The sequence below is a fragment of the Monomorium pharaonis genome, chromosome 4, assembly GCF_013373865.1.
Source record: "Monomorium pharaonis isolate MP-MQ-018 chromosome 4, ASM1337386v2, whole genome shotgun sequence".
In the NCBI taxonomy this organism is placed as follows: domain Eukaryota; kingdom Metazoa; phylum Arthropoda; class Insecta; order Hymenoptera; family Formicidae; genus Monomorium; species Monomorium pharaonis.
The window spans coordinates 14,165,548-14,182,922 of NC_050470.1; the positions used below are offsets into that span (position 1 = coordinate 14,165,548).

At 37.5% G+C, this 17,375-nt stretch overlaps 1 protein-coding gene across 5 annotated transcripts in view; it reads left to right on the forward strand.

Annotated features, from left to right (window-relative positions):
- The window catches only part of LOC105832409 (fasciclin-1-like), a 365,719-nt gene that overhangs the window by 242,478 nt on the left and 105,866 nt on the right, over positions 1 to 17,375 (forward strand). The window lies entirely within an intron of this gene.

A 17,375-nucleotide genomic window follows, 5' to 3' on the forward strand; every position in this document is an offset into this window, starting at 1 on the left:
TATGGGAGTTCTAACCCAAACAATAGAATGGGGGAAGGGGAGGGAGGACGTCACCGGAGAGGAGGGGGGGGTAATTACCTGTCACATAAATTTTAGAATTCTTTTGTTTATTGTTTTTTATAACAATTGACCCTGTCATAAATTTAAAAATTCCTTTGTTTATTGTTTTTTTCTAAGAAATGAGAAACTTGTCTCAACATGTTTTGGAAAGTTCTTTGTGCTCAAGGGTCGCCGTCGCCGCTCAGGTACATAGGTAAAGAGAAAGAATTTGTTATTATTTCATATATATAATGTAATTTTTATTTGATTATTTATAATTTGAGTTAGATTATATATTTATATGTATTCTAATTTAAATTATAAATAATTAAATAATAAAAATTATATTACGTATATTCTACTCCAGTTACAGCTTGCTCTCTGTCTTTCTCTCTCTTCCGCTACACTAATCATACAAGCAGCGTCGTTATCTCGGTTGCCAGCGAGTGCTGATATCAGGCTGCTAGATTTTGTAAACTTTAAAAATATTTAAAAAAAAAGTAACATTTAGATACTGTAGTCTACGTTTAATATTATACATGAAAATTTTCTTTCAATTAAACGTCTTGCAACATGTTAAATTTCAGTATAACTTTTTTCTTTCTTCTAAAATTCTTTTCAAAAATCACGTAACTTTACAAATAGCATAAGTATTTATAGGTGAAACTCTTAGAGCATCCCTTAGACGTTTTTAAGTCAGTTTTCGAGTCAGTTTATCCAAAAGCTAGTGTGTGCAATTAGTTTTTCAAAGTCAAGTGAACGATTCAATTTTTCCGCAAAAATGGAAAATTTCAAACGAGTGGAAGATAATATTGAAATTATCGCGGACAAGGATAGAGAAGTCGAAATAATAAATATTATAGATGTACATAATGTAAATAATGTACATAATGTAAATAATATTAATAATGAAAATGTAAATAATATTGTAAATAATGAACACTTTGATGAACACAACAATCGTCATCAAAGAATCGCCGATATTTTCCTCCATACGGATAATGAAAATGCTATGGACATTGTCAATGAATTTTTTGAACACATGGATAATAAAAATATGGATGATCTCGAAGAAGAGGATCACAACAGTGTGGTGTCCGAAGACAATCAATATATGAGTGACTGCAGTGAGGAGTTCCGTGAAGCTCGAGAAAGACATCTCAATGTCACAAGGGCGGGCTTTGAATATGGAAAGTAAACATTGTGTCATCTTTTCATATTATAAAACCGAAGAATATGCATCTGGTCCATACATAGCATGTGCCGAATGCATGATTGAAAGTGGCGGACGCAGATGTCAGCAAATTATTCGTCGTGCGCGAACATATAACAAACACGGTTTCTGCAATTAACGGCAAATACTGTTCAAATTGCAGAAGAACAGTTTTTATTTTAATATCGTGCAACATCTGCCCTGTTTGCACACACTAAAAACCAATTACAACAATAGTTACAATCTCAACCATAGCCAAGTCACAACCATAGCCACAGTCACAATCAGTTAGAAAACACCTACCATATTTTTACCAGCCAACAAGAAATCATGATGCTTATTTATAATTACGAAAATAATTTGGAAGACCAATGGGATCATGTCTATTACTATTACCACTATTAAGACATGGAGGGGCGCATCATATAAGAAGAGTTCCATACATCAGTCGCGCATTACGGACATCCTCACTACAGTCGCTCATTACGGACATCGGAAGGGTTCCTGACAACGTTGACTGCTGGAGTCGATCGGTGGAAGATTTTTTGAAAAATGTACGACATGAACTATTACGTTCCAATCCACGAAAACAAAGCTTGTGATAAACCGTAAGTATTTTTTTCATTAAATCAAAATTTATTACATATTTATTTGGATTTTATTTCTAACTTGCATTATCTTTTTCTTTACAGAACAATATCACAGTCACGCCATACTCCCCGCATCCTGAAAAGGAGATTTCCTCTTACGGCTACTTCATTCAAATATTTGGATATGGGAAATCAACGTGGGGCCTGAGCCTTTTGTGGAAATAATGCTTGGCGACAACAAAGGCTACGAGATACCACTTTCACGTGACACCTGGGTAATGATGAATCAGAAACGTACGGATATCGAGCGGCTCCTGCAGTCAACCATCACTATGGATTCAACTACATCGCTGTGGATTAATAATCTTCTAATCGAACTTGTAAATATACATAACGAGAGTGTTATGAAGTTCACGTTAAACTAAAATTATATATATGAAACCATCAACTGTACAATTTTTATTAAAACTTGAAAATGTTATTAATAATGTATACTTTAAGTTGTGGCATGATATGTATATAGTAAAAGAAAAATATAATAAATTTGTAAACTGCTTACAAAAAAATAATATTCATACCGAGTGTGACGCAGTAAAATTATTAAATAAAATATGCGATAAAACTTGTATGATAGATTGCAAACTGGTGACTTATGCTTCTAATAATATTATATATAATGCTTTGTGTGATAAGTAAATATTTATTTTGTATAAAAGTTAAAAAAAAATTATTTAAGAATTATTTCTATCTTCTACCAATTATCCTAATATATAAAAATTAATTTAATTAATAAAATAGGGTAGAAAAAATATGAGGGCGTAAAATAAAGTAAAAAAAAATTGTATATGGGGCGTTTTTTGTAAAATCGGCCTTCCTCTGCACATTTTATTTTTTGAGATAAATAAATGGCCAAGTGCTGAAAATTTTTGTTGATTCTTCTACTTTTGAATGTCGTTTGGTAAATTTGTAAATGCAAAATGGCAGACCCAAAATGGCGGCCAAAACAAAAAAAAGCCATTATTTATAATATAAAATAACATTTGCACATTATTGGACCTTAAAAAGGGCAATTCAGGTGTATCCTGATTTTAGGCAGTGTTGTTAACCTTTAAAATATACTCTGATTTAAAATAACTCGAAAAGAAATTTATAAAATAAAAATAAAAATAAAAATTTATTGATATTCATTTTGAAACAATTGGATTAATCTTAATCTTAAATGTTTAAAAAAATACACATAATTTTTAGTTTAGAATTATTTATTTTTTTTGCCGTAACATTAAAAATGGCTTTGTTTTATTTTGACACCTTAGTAGGTGTTATACCTATATCTTATACAGGAAGTGTGTATTTTAAGAATTAAAAGTTGCATAATTTTTTAAATCTATAGCTTATAAATTATAGTATTTTATATTCCATAAAATGAAAAAATATTTTGTTTTAATAACTTTGCTCCGAGGTTACCACATATTCTATAAAATCACAGATTTGTGATGAATTTTGTCACTAAGGTACTTATAAAAAGGTACTCTAATGATGAAAGTAAAGTAGCCATGGTGGCCATATTAATACAAGTAATAAGTATATATGTTACGTAACCTGAGAGTAGAGTTGTTAAAAACAAAATATTTTTTCATTTTATGGAATATGAAATACCATATCTTATAGGCTACAGATTAGAAAAATTATGCTATTTTTAACCCTTAAAATACACTTCCTGTATGAGACATGGGTATAATACACTGGATCAAAATAACCCAAAGCCACTTTCAATAGTTATTGCGACGAACAAATAATATAATTTGAACTAGTTGTTTTATATTATAAATAATGGCTTCTTTTTTTGTTTTGACCGCCATTTTGGTTTCGCCATTTTACATTTCCAAATTTGCCAAATGGCATTTAAAAGTAGAAGGATCAACGAAAATGTTCAGCACTTGACCATTTATTTATCTCAAGAAATAAAATGTGCAGGGGGGAAGAGAGGCGATTTTACAAAAAACGTTCCATATATGTTTTTTATTTTTTATTGTTAGACCACCAATTGAATAGTTTAAATACATTTTGTAGAGGGCAATTGTTTACATGTTTCTGACAACGTAAGGTATACGTAACATCCATTTTGTTTAGAGATTCAATATTTTCATAATGCGTCTCGATGTTTTCGACATAGACTTCTTGTATCGCTTCATCCAGGAGCAAATCCCATAGCCATTCTCGTTTCTTACGTCTCTTAACGTATACAGTAATTTCATCTTTGGCCGCCGTTGCATCTATCACCGCCGTTGTAATCAAACTCCTAGCCATGCTGTATGGAATCATCCCATCCTCCCATTGTATACCGTGATGATTATTAATCAATCACATGCCTGATGTTTCTCTACCTTAGTGAGATTGTTCTAGGATTCACAGCAGCCAGAAATATAGTGAGAGAGTTCGATGCCATTTTTGAAAGAGGCAAATTCTTCCACGACAAAGCTTCTCCCAACGAGAAAACCTTGCAGGTCTACAAACATAATACAGAGATAACTGTTATCGTTGAGAAGACTGTGGTCCACATTGATGCGTTATAGATTTTTATATCGTCTCAAATGTATTTTTAGGGGAAAAGAGCGGCGTCATCGTCGTCTTAGGTAATTTTGCGTACAACGTTGGTCAACGGATTGTATTGAACTACATGATCGTGTATAATGAAGACAGTACGCGGTGATACTCGCGGGCACGTTCTCCTTACACTTAAATTCTATGCGTACATCTACAGTTGCAGTTTTGATCGATTCATTTTGTCGAGAGCAATCGATAATCACAAACGGACCTTTTTGTTGAAAAGTCGTGACAAATTGATTCGGCTCAAGATTATCGTACCCATAATAAAGTTTTTACAGAAACGCGTGTACATATCATACAGAATTGACCATCTGTTTTTTTCAAAATCCAGATTCATATCGTCATACGGATAACATTCCGAGTTTAGATATAGTTTCACATTTGTCAGTTTACAATGATTAAATCGGCTCGTATCCTCAAGCATGACGTTTTTCCTACCAGTCTGCAAAGCGAAGACGTAACGCGGTTTTTCAAGCTGAATAGTGGTCTTGATAGCCCACGAATGTTTGGTTGTGCGTTACAATAATGGAAACTCGTACAAATCCCACGAGCGAAACAGCCATGTTAATGTATCGCCCGCTTTCCAGAGCACGCAGCATCGACAGTTTATTTCTCTCATTCAAAAGCACATGTGGCATTCGCCATTGTACTTTGAATAATTCAATTTCCGGTTTCCGCGCTGGATCACCGTCTAGACAATTATTGTCGTTGCGCAAGCGTATCAAGATTAACTCGTGACGAGCGTTAATCACCACGCGTATGTAATCTTCGCAAAATTCCGATAGCATGTTAAGCGGTACACAAAAATTAAAGTATCCATTTGGAGGATGCCACGGATTTCAAATAGCGTTATTCGCGATTCTGGTTCTGTTGGATGAAATGATTATATAATTCTTGAGCGTGCTGGTTATTCTAACGTTTCTGTTGCGATCAATCTCCACGCCATCAAGTTCATATCGAATCTCAGCAAACATAAACGCAATGCAATTATTCCCCAATGTCACATCAGATCCCGCAACTGGTTTTTTTTATTGTAAGTTTCTTCTTGATGTATAGAAAACTTTCAGACGGTAGCGTGTAAATCTTGATGTTGTATATGTATTCTTATCTCATCACTATAATCAAACGTTGTATTGGCGAACGGATTGTACGTGTGAGTCTCGATCTTGATGATGCGATCATCGAAGATCGGCTCATTCTCAATGTTCAAGATGTCCGTCATTGTCGTACTGCAAATCCCAAAGATTGTAGAAATGCAACGTTCGACGCGGTAAGCTTTTTTTTCGGTGCAAATTTCTTTTTTTGGTGATTAAAATTTACTACTAAATGTCGGTTTCGTAAATGTTGCGTGCGACGTTGCTTTCTTTCTGGAACCGCTAGGTCCGAGGGGGCTACGCCCAATTAAACGGTAACTTTGATTAATAGTAACGAGTAACGCTTTTTCAACTCAAATCGGCAGCTTATGAAAACGGTGTCCCCCAAATGAAACTTGAGAAGTTCCCCCAGCGATATCGGTAGCTCGCGAAACGGTATCTTCAATATATCGCTCGAGAATGCCCTTTCAACGATATCGGTAACTTGCGTAAACGGTATCTTCACAGTACTCTATATTTTGGGCGCCAGGCCCGAATTCTCGCGCCACACAATAATTAGCGATAATGCGGTAACCAAAGAGAAAGCGTTACTAATGCCGGTAACTCTTTTACTCAAAGCGGTAGAGGGGCGTAATTCTTAAATAGATGAGACGTGTGGAGATGTCGGATCGAGGCAGGTCGCAGAATAGATTCGGTACTCAATTTTTAAATAAATAAAGAATCAAACTATATTTCTTAAGTGATTAAAGAATACGGTAACAACAAAAATAATGGACTTTACTCGAATTATCAAAACACAATAAATCCACAGATATATTTGATTGAGACGAAAACACGAATTCAAGACAAAGAAAATGCGGAAACTTAGAAAATCTACTATACGAGGCGAGAGACCAGCGAGACTCTCTGCTCAAACAACAAAGATAATTTATTCGGAAATAGTATTCGCGGTAACAATCGACTCTACTATAACTAAATATGACTGTCGGTGCCGGCTTTGTCTGAGAGGGACGTATTTATTTAACCAGTATTCGGGGCTGGTCAATTCAATCTCTCGTGCGGCCACGAGACTCTACTTTTATTTTGAGTTTCTCCCAAAAGCACAAGTAAACACAATACGGTAACGGATTCCGGATTACCGGTAGCACAACAAGAAACGGTATCCTTTATCAGGACCCGCACGAGAGTCGACCGCCTTAACCGAATCTTACGTAAATCTGGGTGGCTGCCGAGTGATGGCCTTACAATGCGGTAACTTGGTCCACCAGAGTCGGTAGCAGTGGCTGGTTCTCCAAAATGCGGTAACCCAGGCTCGTCCTCGTCGATACGTATTATCGCACGGCTTTCCGAACAATGAGGAGCCCCGATCCCGCGCCGGCCGATTCGAGCCGCCGCGCAGGCGCGTGCGCGCTTCGATTTTCGATGGTGGATCCGCGTGCGTCGCAGGATCCTCGGTCTATCGCTGCGCCGCTTCACCCCTCGAAATTTCCCGTGATCAGCACGTGTTGACTTCCACAGGTGGGATCTCTCTTGCCCTGCCGTTTCGGCTGGTCCGGCTGGCCAGGCCGCGATCAAACCGATTTTGGTGGAGGGCGGGTGGCATTGATATGGCCGCTTCCCCGGTCTGCAGCCCGGTGGCGTGCCCTCGGTGTGATCCTTGCAGAGAATCGTCGTGCCGCAACGTGGTATCTCTGTGTGGTCGGTACCCTCGTAGCTCAGGGGCGGCAACGCGTAGCGGGGCCCGATGCACGGCTCGGCGGGGAAACTCCTTGCGAGGCACCTCGTCCACTGTCGATAGCTCGCGACAAAATTCCCCCGACGGCTGCTCCTCCTCCGTTTTTTATACAATTTGAAATGAGTTCACACTCGGCGCCCTAACTCTAAATAACTAATAGCTAAAATTGAAAAACGGTAACACGGAAGCTAGAAAAGAAAAGGATAATAAAACAACAAAGTCGTATCCCCCTCGACTCGGCGAGGAGGAGCCCCAGACCGACCCCCTCAGTCGGGCTTACGTCCTTGTGACGAGCGCGGCCGGACGCGCCACGTCACATGCGTTATCTTTTACGTGCCTGTTCAACACGAGCATCTCACGCTGCATCTACACAAGCGTTATCGTCATAGTTGTCGTACGTGCAATCTGACGGTGATTTCTTCTCGAAAATTAAGCAATCGTGCTGATTGACGACGCGTATCGTCAAATTCGAAATGCTCCGTGCGGTGATTGGCAGATAAATGATCTGCTTCGATGTTTTTGAAATCTTATATCCTGGTACCACGTTCGGAGAAAATTCGTGTATCGTATGCACGCGCTTGTCGTTACTGTATGCGCTTGAGGTCACGTTACATTCTTTGCGGATAATGTTTACGTTGATAATGTTAATTGATAAGTCAGTTTTGTACCATTTCCACGGCTTTAATATACGATCTGAAGAAAATCCTAGCAACAATCTAATATTGTTGGGTTTGGTAAAATTTATTTTATAGGCGCATTTTATCTCGCTTCTCATCGTATTGTTATTCGCGCAGTACTATCGGGAAATCATTGTCACCGTTGTCTTTATCGACATCATTGTCTTCAATTGAGATGTCACCGCGCGATATAAGTGTGGCGCTACCATCGTCATGTTTTTCATCATCATCGTTAGCTACATATTCGAAACGTTTTAGAATTGTGTGTTTCAAAAACTCGTTTATGGCTTGTAGTTCGTACAATCTCTCGGGAATCGTAATTTCCACGTCTTCTTCATCAAAGTAAAACTTATTATTTGAAGCATTTACGTTCAAAATCGTGTTTTAAGTCTCAAAGTTTATTAGACCGAGCTCGTAATTGTCATCGCTCAAATCTATAATTGGAAAGTACGTTGTAGTGAGGATGCTGCTCTTCCTGGTTAGTCCTGGTTAGTCAAGCTCTTGTCGAGCTTTAACCCTCTGACTGCACGCTATCAAAAAGTTACGTTCACTGCACACATGGGTGTACGACACCCGGGAAACTTTGACGATTTGTATTTTGGACAAGAATCGACGAATTTCAATCCATTTTTTTTAATTCTAAGGAAAATTTCTCAAAATTGTGATAAAATAGGTTAGAAAGTCGTATGTAATATAAACTGGAAAAAGATATATTTAATAGACAGACAATAAATAAAAAAATTTTGCATAAAAAATTGTTTTTTTTTTCAAACGGTTGCATTTTGTAGAAAAAAAAAACTTCAAAATATAGTAATTGGAAAGCTGAAGAGTTATATTTTAAGAATCTATTATCAATTTTTTAATTTGTACCAAAAAGTATATTTTTTTTAAGATATGAATATTTACTATTTTTCGATTTGACGGTTAATACCGTAAAATCGAAATCATCGAAATATTTGTGAACAAAATGACAACAATTATTGTTTTCATTATTATTTATTGTTTATTTAACTCAAATATAAAGAAATGAAAGTTCAACTATCCACTCTTTCGTGTATTCACTTCTCTAGAAACACACAAAAAGTAAGGGAATATTTTTGTTAAATCAAAAAGATTTACTTGAACGAAGATTTATTTCAAAATTTTATATAGTTTAACCAAGAAAATAATATTCTTGTTACTTAAGAATAATTTTCTTTAATGCAAAAGAAAAAATATCGGATAAAGATACTACATGTTTAAATCGAAGATTATAATTTTTTTAGACTGAAATTATCAAAACAATTATGTCATATTTTTAAAATAATACTTATAGTATTGAAATAAGATTATAATATTTTGAAATTCAAGATTTTCAAATTCTTCTAAGATTATATATTGTTGCTTACATATGAAACAAGGATCGCGTTAATTTGAATACATAAGTTTCAATTTGAGAGTAATTTTTTTTCGTGTACAAAAATTAATTTGTCATACACGAAAATATACTTCACTAATGTTCTTTTATTTGGTTTATTTAAAAAAAAGTAATTTATAGTTGAATGCAATTACTTTTACTTACATTTCAAATTTCCGCTCTGCACAATTTTGTAACGTTCGCTGCACACTGGGTGTATCACACCCAGAATCGAACTTTCATTTACGCTGCTGTAAGCACTAAGCGAGTAATGACCGCATCAAGCACGCATAAGATAAAAGAGACACCTAACTCTTTTCTCCCCCATGTTCCATCTCCCCACTACTGCTCGTTATAAAATGGCGCACGTTTGAAAATCGGCTTAGGTGTGGCTAACCCAGTGTGCAGTTAAAAGGTTAAATTCATACGCATCAACCGTTTGGAGAAACTGCAAGCAGTTGTCCACAAATGCTTTGATTATAGATTTGATAGAACGTTCGATTGTACTCTATCTTTCTTACACCGTCTCTGAAATATTGTACAAGTTCTTTAGGTGGCCGAAGATTACCAAAACTACCGAAATATATCACGTGATTGTCTCTCTTTGCGTACGCTATCCAATGAGTAACGGGATCCGTCACATCATTCAAGTTTACGATACCGCTTTTGTTTCGTCATGGACCGCTTATCGGTAATGCGTTACGCATGAAAATATCTCTAAAGTATGGAATACGAATACAAATAGTCAGTTGCTGCAGTTGCACATTTGTCATTGCACCCGCAGGCATTTTTAACGTTTTTTCGACGTTTTTTGTCCTTTCGCAGTTACACCTTTTCCGTATTTGTATGGAGCGAGATAGAGTCTCTTTCCTCCTGTGTACGGACCAAAATACACCTCGCGACCTTCCATCGTGTGATAATGATGTTGTAACTCCTCAAGCTGACTTCGCGCGACTTTACTATCATTTACTGCTTTCGCCACACGCTAGCCGCTCCACCGATCATGGATCCAAGTGCACCCAATATCGGTAGAATGATAACGTGCCGCCTCGTTTCACTGTTGGAAGTACTCGTTTCTTTTTTGTTGTCTTTTTCTTTATCGACGTCCTTTTCATGCCCATGCCGATCTTTGTTTTAGCTTTCATAGTTACCCAAACGGCTGCAGCAGCAGCTTCCTTTTTTAGAGCCGAATCTTTTGCGATTACGCGTCCTAACGCTTTCGTGGCGAGTACCTTATCCGCCGCGTGTCGTTTAGCGAGATTGTTGTTTTGAGAATAAGCAATGTTGTGTTCGCGGCACGCTGCGTCCAATGGATTTAGACCCTGATCGCCTGTGGCTAATCGCTTTTTCAAGTGTGTTCCCGAGCCGCAAAACTGATATCCAGGGATATGTAGCTCGAAAGGAAGCGCGTTTATCAAGCGATTTAACAAACCACATCCCGATGACATTCGCTACAATTCTTTATCAACGGTGCGGGACCATCGAATAGCGCTTAAATCAGGAATATCAAAGAGATGTGATAACAGCACAAATTTCTACTGAACGATTCGCAGTTTTGCACGCATATAAATAGGCGTTCGATCCTACCTTTTTATTTAGTAGAAAATAAAGTTCGTGCGACAACCGTTGGCGATAGGCGTTACAAATTACGACGACAAGTTGTCACTGATGGGTTGCAGTGGTAAGAAGCGTAAGCATGGTGAAATACTGCGGAGAAATACTATACGTGCGATTATTTGCGAACCCTCGAATTGTGGTAAAACCAATGTTACCATGAGTTTGTTGGAAAGTCCGCACGGCGTACGTTTCGAGAACGTGTACGTGTACTCGAAGTCGTTGCAACAGTCAAAATATCGATATTTGGAGAATTTGTTAACATCGATCGATGATGAAATCGGTTACTTTACATTCTCTAATAACAGTGACGTCATTCCTCCGAGCGAGGTGCATCCAAACTCAATCTTTATTTTTGATGACGTGGCGTGCGACAAGCAAAATACGATAAGAGAATATTTTTCAATGGGTAGACACTCAAACGTTGATAGTTTTTATCTGTGTCAGACGTATGCTAGAATACCTAAACATCTTATACGTGACAACGCAAACTTATTGATCCTGTTCAAGCAGGATAATACCAACCTAAAGCATGTGTACAACGATCACATGAATACCGATATGACGTACGATTATTTTTGTGCATTGTGCCGCGATTGTTAGCAGCGTGATTATGGATTTCTAGTGATAGACAAGGACAGTGAGCTTGCTAACGGACGATATAGAAGAGGATTTAACGAGTTCGCGATACCGCGGAACGGTTAGTCGTTATCGATACATCAACGTTAAACAAACGTCAACATGGCTGAAAACAAAGATATACACGAGCAAAAAATCGCAAAGGAGATTGAGAAAACGAGTGAATCAATTAGAAAAAAACATCGCGCCTTGAAGACCGGTAGGATCGAGGAGGATATCGCGACATTTTGAGCCTCTCATTAAACTGCTGCAAAAGATCGTTGACAATTCTAGTACGAAATAAAAGAGGAGTCTCGTGACGATGACGTTAAAATGTCGTTTGTCCAGAAGGATATGATACAGAGTAAGATAAAGAGGAAACGAAAAAAACACTTCGATGGATCACGTCTTAAACGAATCGTACAAACTTATGCGGCATACATTAAACGATGCGGTAGATTTACCATCGATACAGCAAGAGCAGCAGCAGCATACGTCAAACGATGCAATGGATTCACCAGTGATGGATTCGTTAGCGATAGTATCCACGCCGAGTACGGTACTTGTACAACCAAATATCCAAGTCGCTCGAGAACGAAGATGTTTTCGAAACCGCAGACGATTTGTTTGCAGCAATTGTTCGAAATCGTTTGCAAATACTAAAGGGTCAAAAAGCGTTGTCGCAGCATTTTGGTCCGCTAGGTCTTGACCTACTCTTGAGTACATCGTAGATTTCCTCAGCGGTAATGGTGAAAAAGAGAAAATTATAGATATCGTTTATGGTGTTTGTCTGGGCAAGGATAGAATGTGGAATGATGCTTGGTAGTAAAATGTTTGACGTGGACAGCAAAGATAACATAATTGTCGACGGTATGCGATATGTTGGCACACCCGGTCTTTACGAGTTGATCTTTAAGAGATATCTTGATGACTCCCTCTACATAGAAAACAATAAACAAAAGTATAAAAACATATTGTTGGTTACAAACGCGCATAAACAAAATAACGTTTCACACGGTCGATTATTGAGTAACAAGGAATATAAGTATAAATATATAATTGCACCGTTATTAAATGATAAATTTACGATTGGAAAAAGATTACCTAACGCTGTGACATTAAATGATAACGCGATCGATTACGTGCATTGGGATGATCCCAACGAGCTAGTGGATCGCTTACGTTTGCTTGAAGCTTCGCGTCAAGCTGGTCACAATGCACATCACAACGAGATGCTGTCAATAATTGAGGAACTTTGCGAGGCTGGTCTTATTATAAATTAATGTGAAATGAACATGAAACAAACATGAAACAAACGTGAAACAAACATGAAAAAACGTGAAACAAACATGAAAGAACGTAAAACGAACGTGAAAGAACGTGAAACGAACGTGAAAGAATGTGAAAGAACGTCAAAGAACGTGAAACGAACGTGAAAGAACGTAAAACTAACGTGAAAGAACGTGAAACGAACGTGAAAGAACGTGAAACAAATGTGAAAGAACGTGAAACGAACGTGAAAGAACATGAAACGAATGTAAAAGAACGTAAAAAAAAACGCGAAACAAACGTAAAGAAAATATGAATAAATGAATAAAATAAATCGTAGTGTAATTTCATCGCACGCGTTATTACTTGATCGATAGTTTGTGAAACATGAAATCATCGAAATTTAATAGACGCGTTAGTTCTGGGAGGCTGCGACTCGTCGAGGAACTGCACGCTCCAGCAAGAAGAAATTTTCCACGAAGACGTGTTATAGTTCGAGGATACGACGACTTGTGGCAGGCTGATATCGTCGAGATGCATCCGTATTCGCGTTTCAACAAAGGCTATCACTATATACTCACTGTCATCAATGTGCTGAGCAAGTATGCGTGGACTGTACCACTCAAGAGCAAGGGCGGAAGCGAGACGGCTAACGTTATTGCAAAAATAATTCGAGAGGGCAGTAGACATCCGAAAAACTTGCAAATCGATATGGAGAAAGAGTTTTACAACGCTGACGTGCAGAAACTCTTGAAAAAACATGATATCAATCATTATTCTACGTACTCTATAATGAAGGCGCCGGTCGTTGAGCGGTTTAATCGCACGCTGAAAAACGACATGTAGAAGCAATTTACATTCAACGGCAATTACAAATGGATCGACTTGTTACCACGTCTCGTGTCAAATTATAATACTCGAAAGCATCAAACAGTTGGCATGCGACCCGTTGACATAACGTCTGCGGTAGCTGAAAAACTCTTGACTACAGTATACAACGCTATAAAGATTGCCGGTCCGGCGAAATTTAAAGTCGGTGACTCTGTACGCATAAGCAAGTACAAAACTGTCTTTGAGAAGGAGTATACACCAAATTGGACGACTGAGGTGTTTAAGACCGTTAAAGTCCAGCATATCAATCCCGTAACCTATCTACTCGAGGATTATCGCGAAAAATCTATAGCTGGAGCGTTCTATGAGCACGAATTGCATCGCGCAACTCATCCGGATGTATTTCTTGTGGAGAAAGTATTACGCAGGAAGAGTGACGAGGTCCACGTAAAGTGGTTGGGATTCGATGGATTACACAATTCATGGATACACAAAGACAATATCGTTTGATTCATATAGAAAAAAGTTTATTTATTGAAACCTATGAAAGTATAATGTATAAAACATGCAAATAAATTTTTATGATACATAATAAAGAGTATCTTTATTATCCTTCCATTATCCTTAATACATAATATATATAAAAATTTTATTTCGTACAAGTTTTAGATATATAAAAATAACATACGCGTGAAATATGAAATACAAAAGACGCAGAAATATGAAATACATAAAATATGTGTAAAATGTATTATACGGTACAAAAAATGTAAAACTATAAAATATATGTAAAATGTAAAATACACAATGTAAAATACATACAAATACGAAATATGTGTTTAATATTAAATATATTACAAAGGTATCCCCCAATGTCCCCACGTCAACGTCTCAACCGAATCCGGTACGATACATCGTTTGTTGTCGTACGGACTTAGGGCAATTTTCCTTTCGGAAACTGTGTATACTTCCTGCAAGTTAGATCTCATACACGACTGGCGACGTGTTAGTTCAATCTCTTCGCGGAGACAGCGCGTGTAATCCTCGAACGTTATAGTTCGCGCGACGACGCTACTCTTTAGCTTTTTTGGTATCCTTCTTCCGCCCATTGTATACATTTTCACTCTGAGTCCAACAAACTTGGTCATTATCGCACCGTTGTTCTCATTCTTCATTAGATCCGGCACTTTTTTATTTTCGAGAGGCATACTGTACGCATTGCCGATCGAATAATCGCTTCCGTCGAATCTTACAATATCGCGTTTCATATTTTCATAAATATTCTTACACCCGATGTGATATATGAGATTGTCGGTATCGGTATACATTACTTCGCATTTGTCGCGGTACAGCGGTAGCATGTACTCGTGGTGAAATTCATACAAACAGATTTTTGAAATGTCGAGTATACACATTCCTACATAGATCAGCTTGTTGAATTTCACCTCGAGATTACGCAATTCAACGACAATTAAGTTCTCTGAAAATACGCTTCTACTGTGAAAATTAGGTCTTGCGATCATTTTGCCTCCGCGCCATATTGTCCCTCCTATTTTGTTAAAAGTTTTACGTCAACGTGATTGCGCACATTTTCCATCGTTTTAACAAATACTGCGTTGTTCATGAGTTTGTATAAATTTTTTTCAAAGTCGTTTTTCGCGAGGGTTCGAAATCGTGTATTTAATTCTATGTACTTGCGGAGCCATGCAGATTGAACAAATTGCAATATACGGTGTATTTGATTTACGCGAAGACCGTGGCGCAGGCATTGCTGCAGGTTATGGTAATGGATAATGTAACACTTCTTATCGTAAACAGTTGCAAGCAGTTTTTCTTCCCGCGTACCGGGCGGTTTGTCACGCGTTGGGCAGAAGGGTAAATCGGCATGTGCATCGTGAAGATGTTGTAAATACTCGAGATCGACCTCGAGAATGTAACCCGTAGGCGAATCCACAGCGATTGCATTTACATTAAAATTTGAGACATCCTCGACCCATTGAAATTTAGCGTAAGGCAAAGGTTGACACATTGTCCATACATACAAATTATTGACGTCAAAGTACATCAAGTACGACGATGGTTTTGATAAGTTGTACGACTGCATATACTTATTATTGGCTCGCGCATATCTACCTGTACATTGACACCACCGCGTATAACGCGTTCTATAAACAATACCATATTGATACCCATGAGTAGCTCAAACTTGACACGTGTATATTTCAGCATAGCGTCCCACGTGAAACCTGGTAATGTTTAATAATGTGCGAGATCGAGACCGTAACTTTTGATACACGTGTCGCAAAAATTTTCAAAAATATCTGCTAATAATAAAATATCTGTTTTTAAATATAAATCATTGTATTTACCCAAGGTATTGATAGAAAATCACTTCCAAACAGTTTCGGCATGCGCATAATCGCTCTTGGATACCGTATCATCGGTCAAGGAACTAAAAAATAATTCGCGCGACGGTAAACACGTGTCCTGCAACTTGTCCACACAATTCACGTACTCATACGGGAACACACCTTTTCGAGTTAATAAACTAATTTCTTCATCAGATAGGTTTACAAATTTAGACCGTACAATTTTTAATTTGTCATTATTAAGATACATATGACGCCAATTTGTCGAGACTGGTGTTAAGGAATCTGTATGAATCTATGAATCGTAACTGCATATATTTTTGCGAGTATTCTTCGGTGGTATCTTCAACAATTTTGGTAAAAGAAATGTACTTTTCTTTTGTTATTGGTAGCAAACTGGCGCTACCTTTGAACGCGGTTGCTATTTCTTTTATTATAAAATGCGAATCGTAGCCTGATAAATTATGAAAAACTATTGGAATGTAATATGAATTTTTGTAATTTAGATTACAATTTGAATGCGCGGGACCACGATATCTACCGGTTATATGGCAATGATTGCGCACTGGCGTATCGTCTGATGCGAACGGTTTATCATAGATATGGCAATGTGTTGCGCTACGGTACGCCTTCCACTGTTTCTTTGACAACGCGTTCATGGAAACATTAGCGGATAAACAAGTTTTAACGTTATGCGTCAATTTTTTCAATTATTTCGTAAACCATGATATGCAATTGGGATCGCGACAAAACTGATACATGGATAACATGTCGTTATATGAGCATCGCACATAGTATCCGATGCTGAATATCTGATGATGTTGATATTTGTACGATCTTTGCTCTGTGTCAGGTTGCGTCTTCTGCAGTACACACTCCAAATCAGCGTATACGACAAAGGGAAGTCGCTCCTTATTGTTTGGGTTACGGAACTTCAACCACTTGTCCTTTTCACTCGGTAATAGAATGGCGCAGTCATTCATCCGATTACAGTCTACAGCGTATGATTGTAATTTTTCCTCGGAATAGAAGTAATGTAGGCACCTGTGAATAACAAAGAAAAAAAATTTAATTTACTATTATCTGATAAAAATTTATGAATATGTTTATAAAAGAATTATTACTTACCGATCGCAAATGTATTTTTTCCCATTGCGTTTGCTCAATTGTGAGCTTATGAGCCGAGAGAGATTTTATATCAGCACACAAAGTGTCCCACGTTGCCTTCGTTATCTTGTATAATAAATTTACATGTTTCTCCTTCTTTTCACTTGAGAGTCACAGGGGGACAAATCTATTTTCTTCGATGCCATATACGTTGAT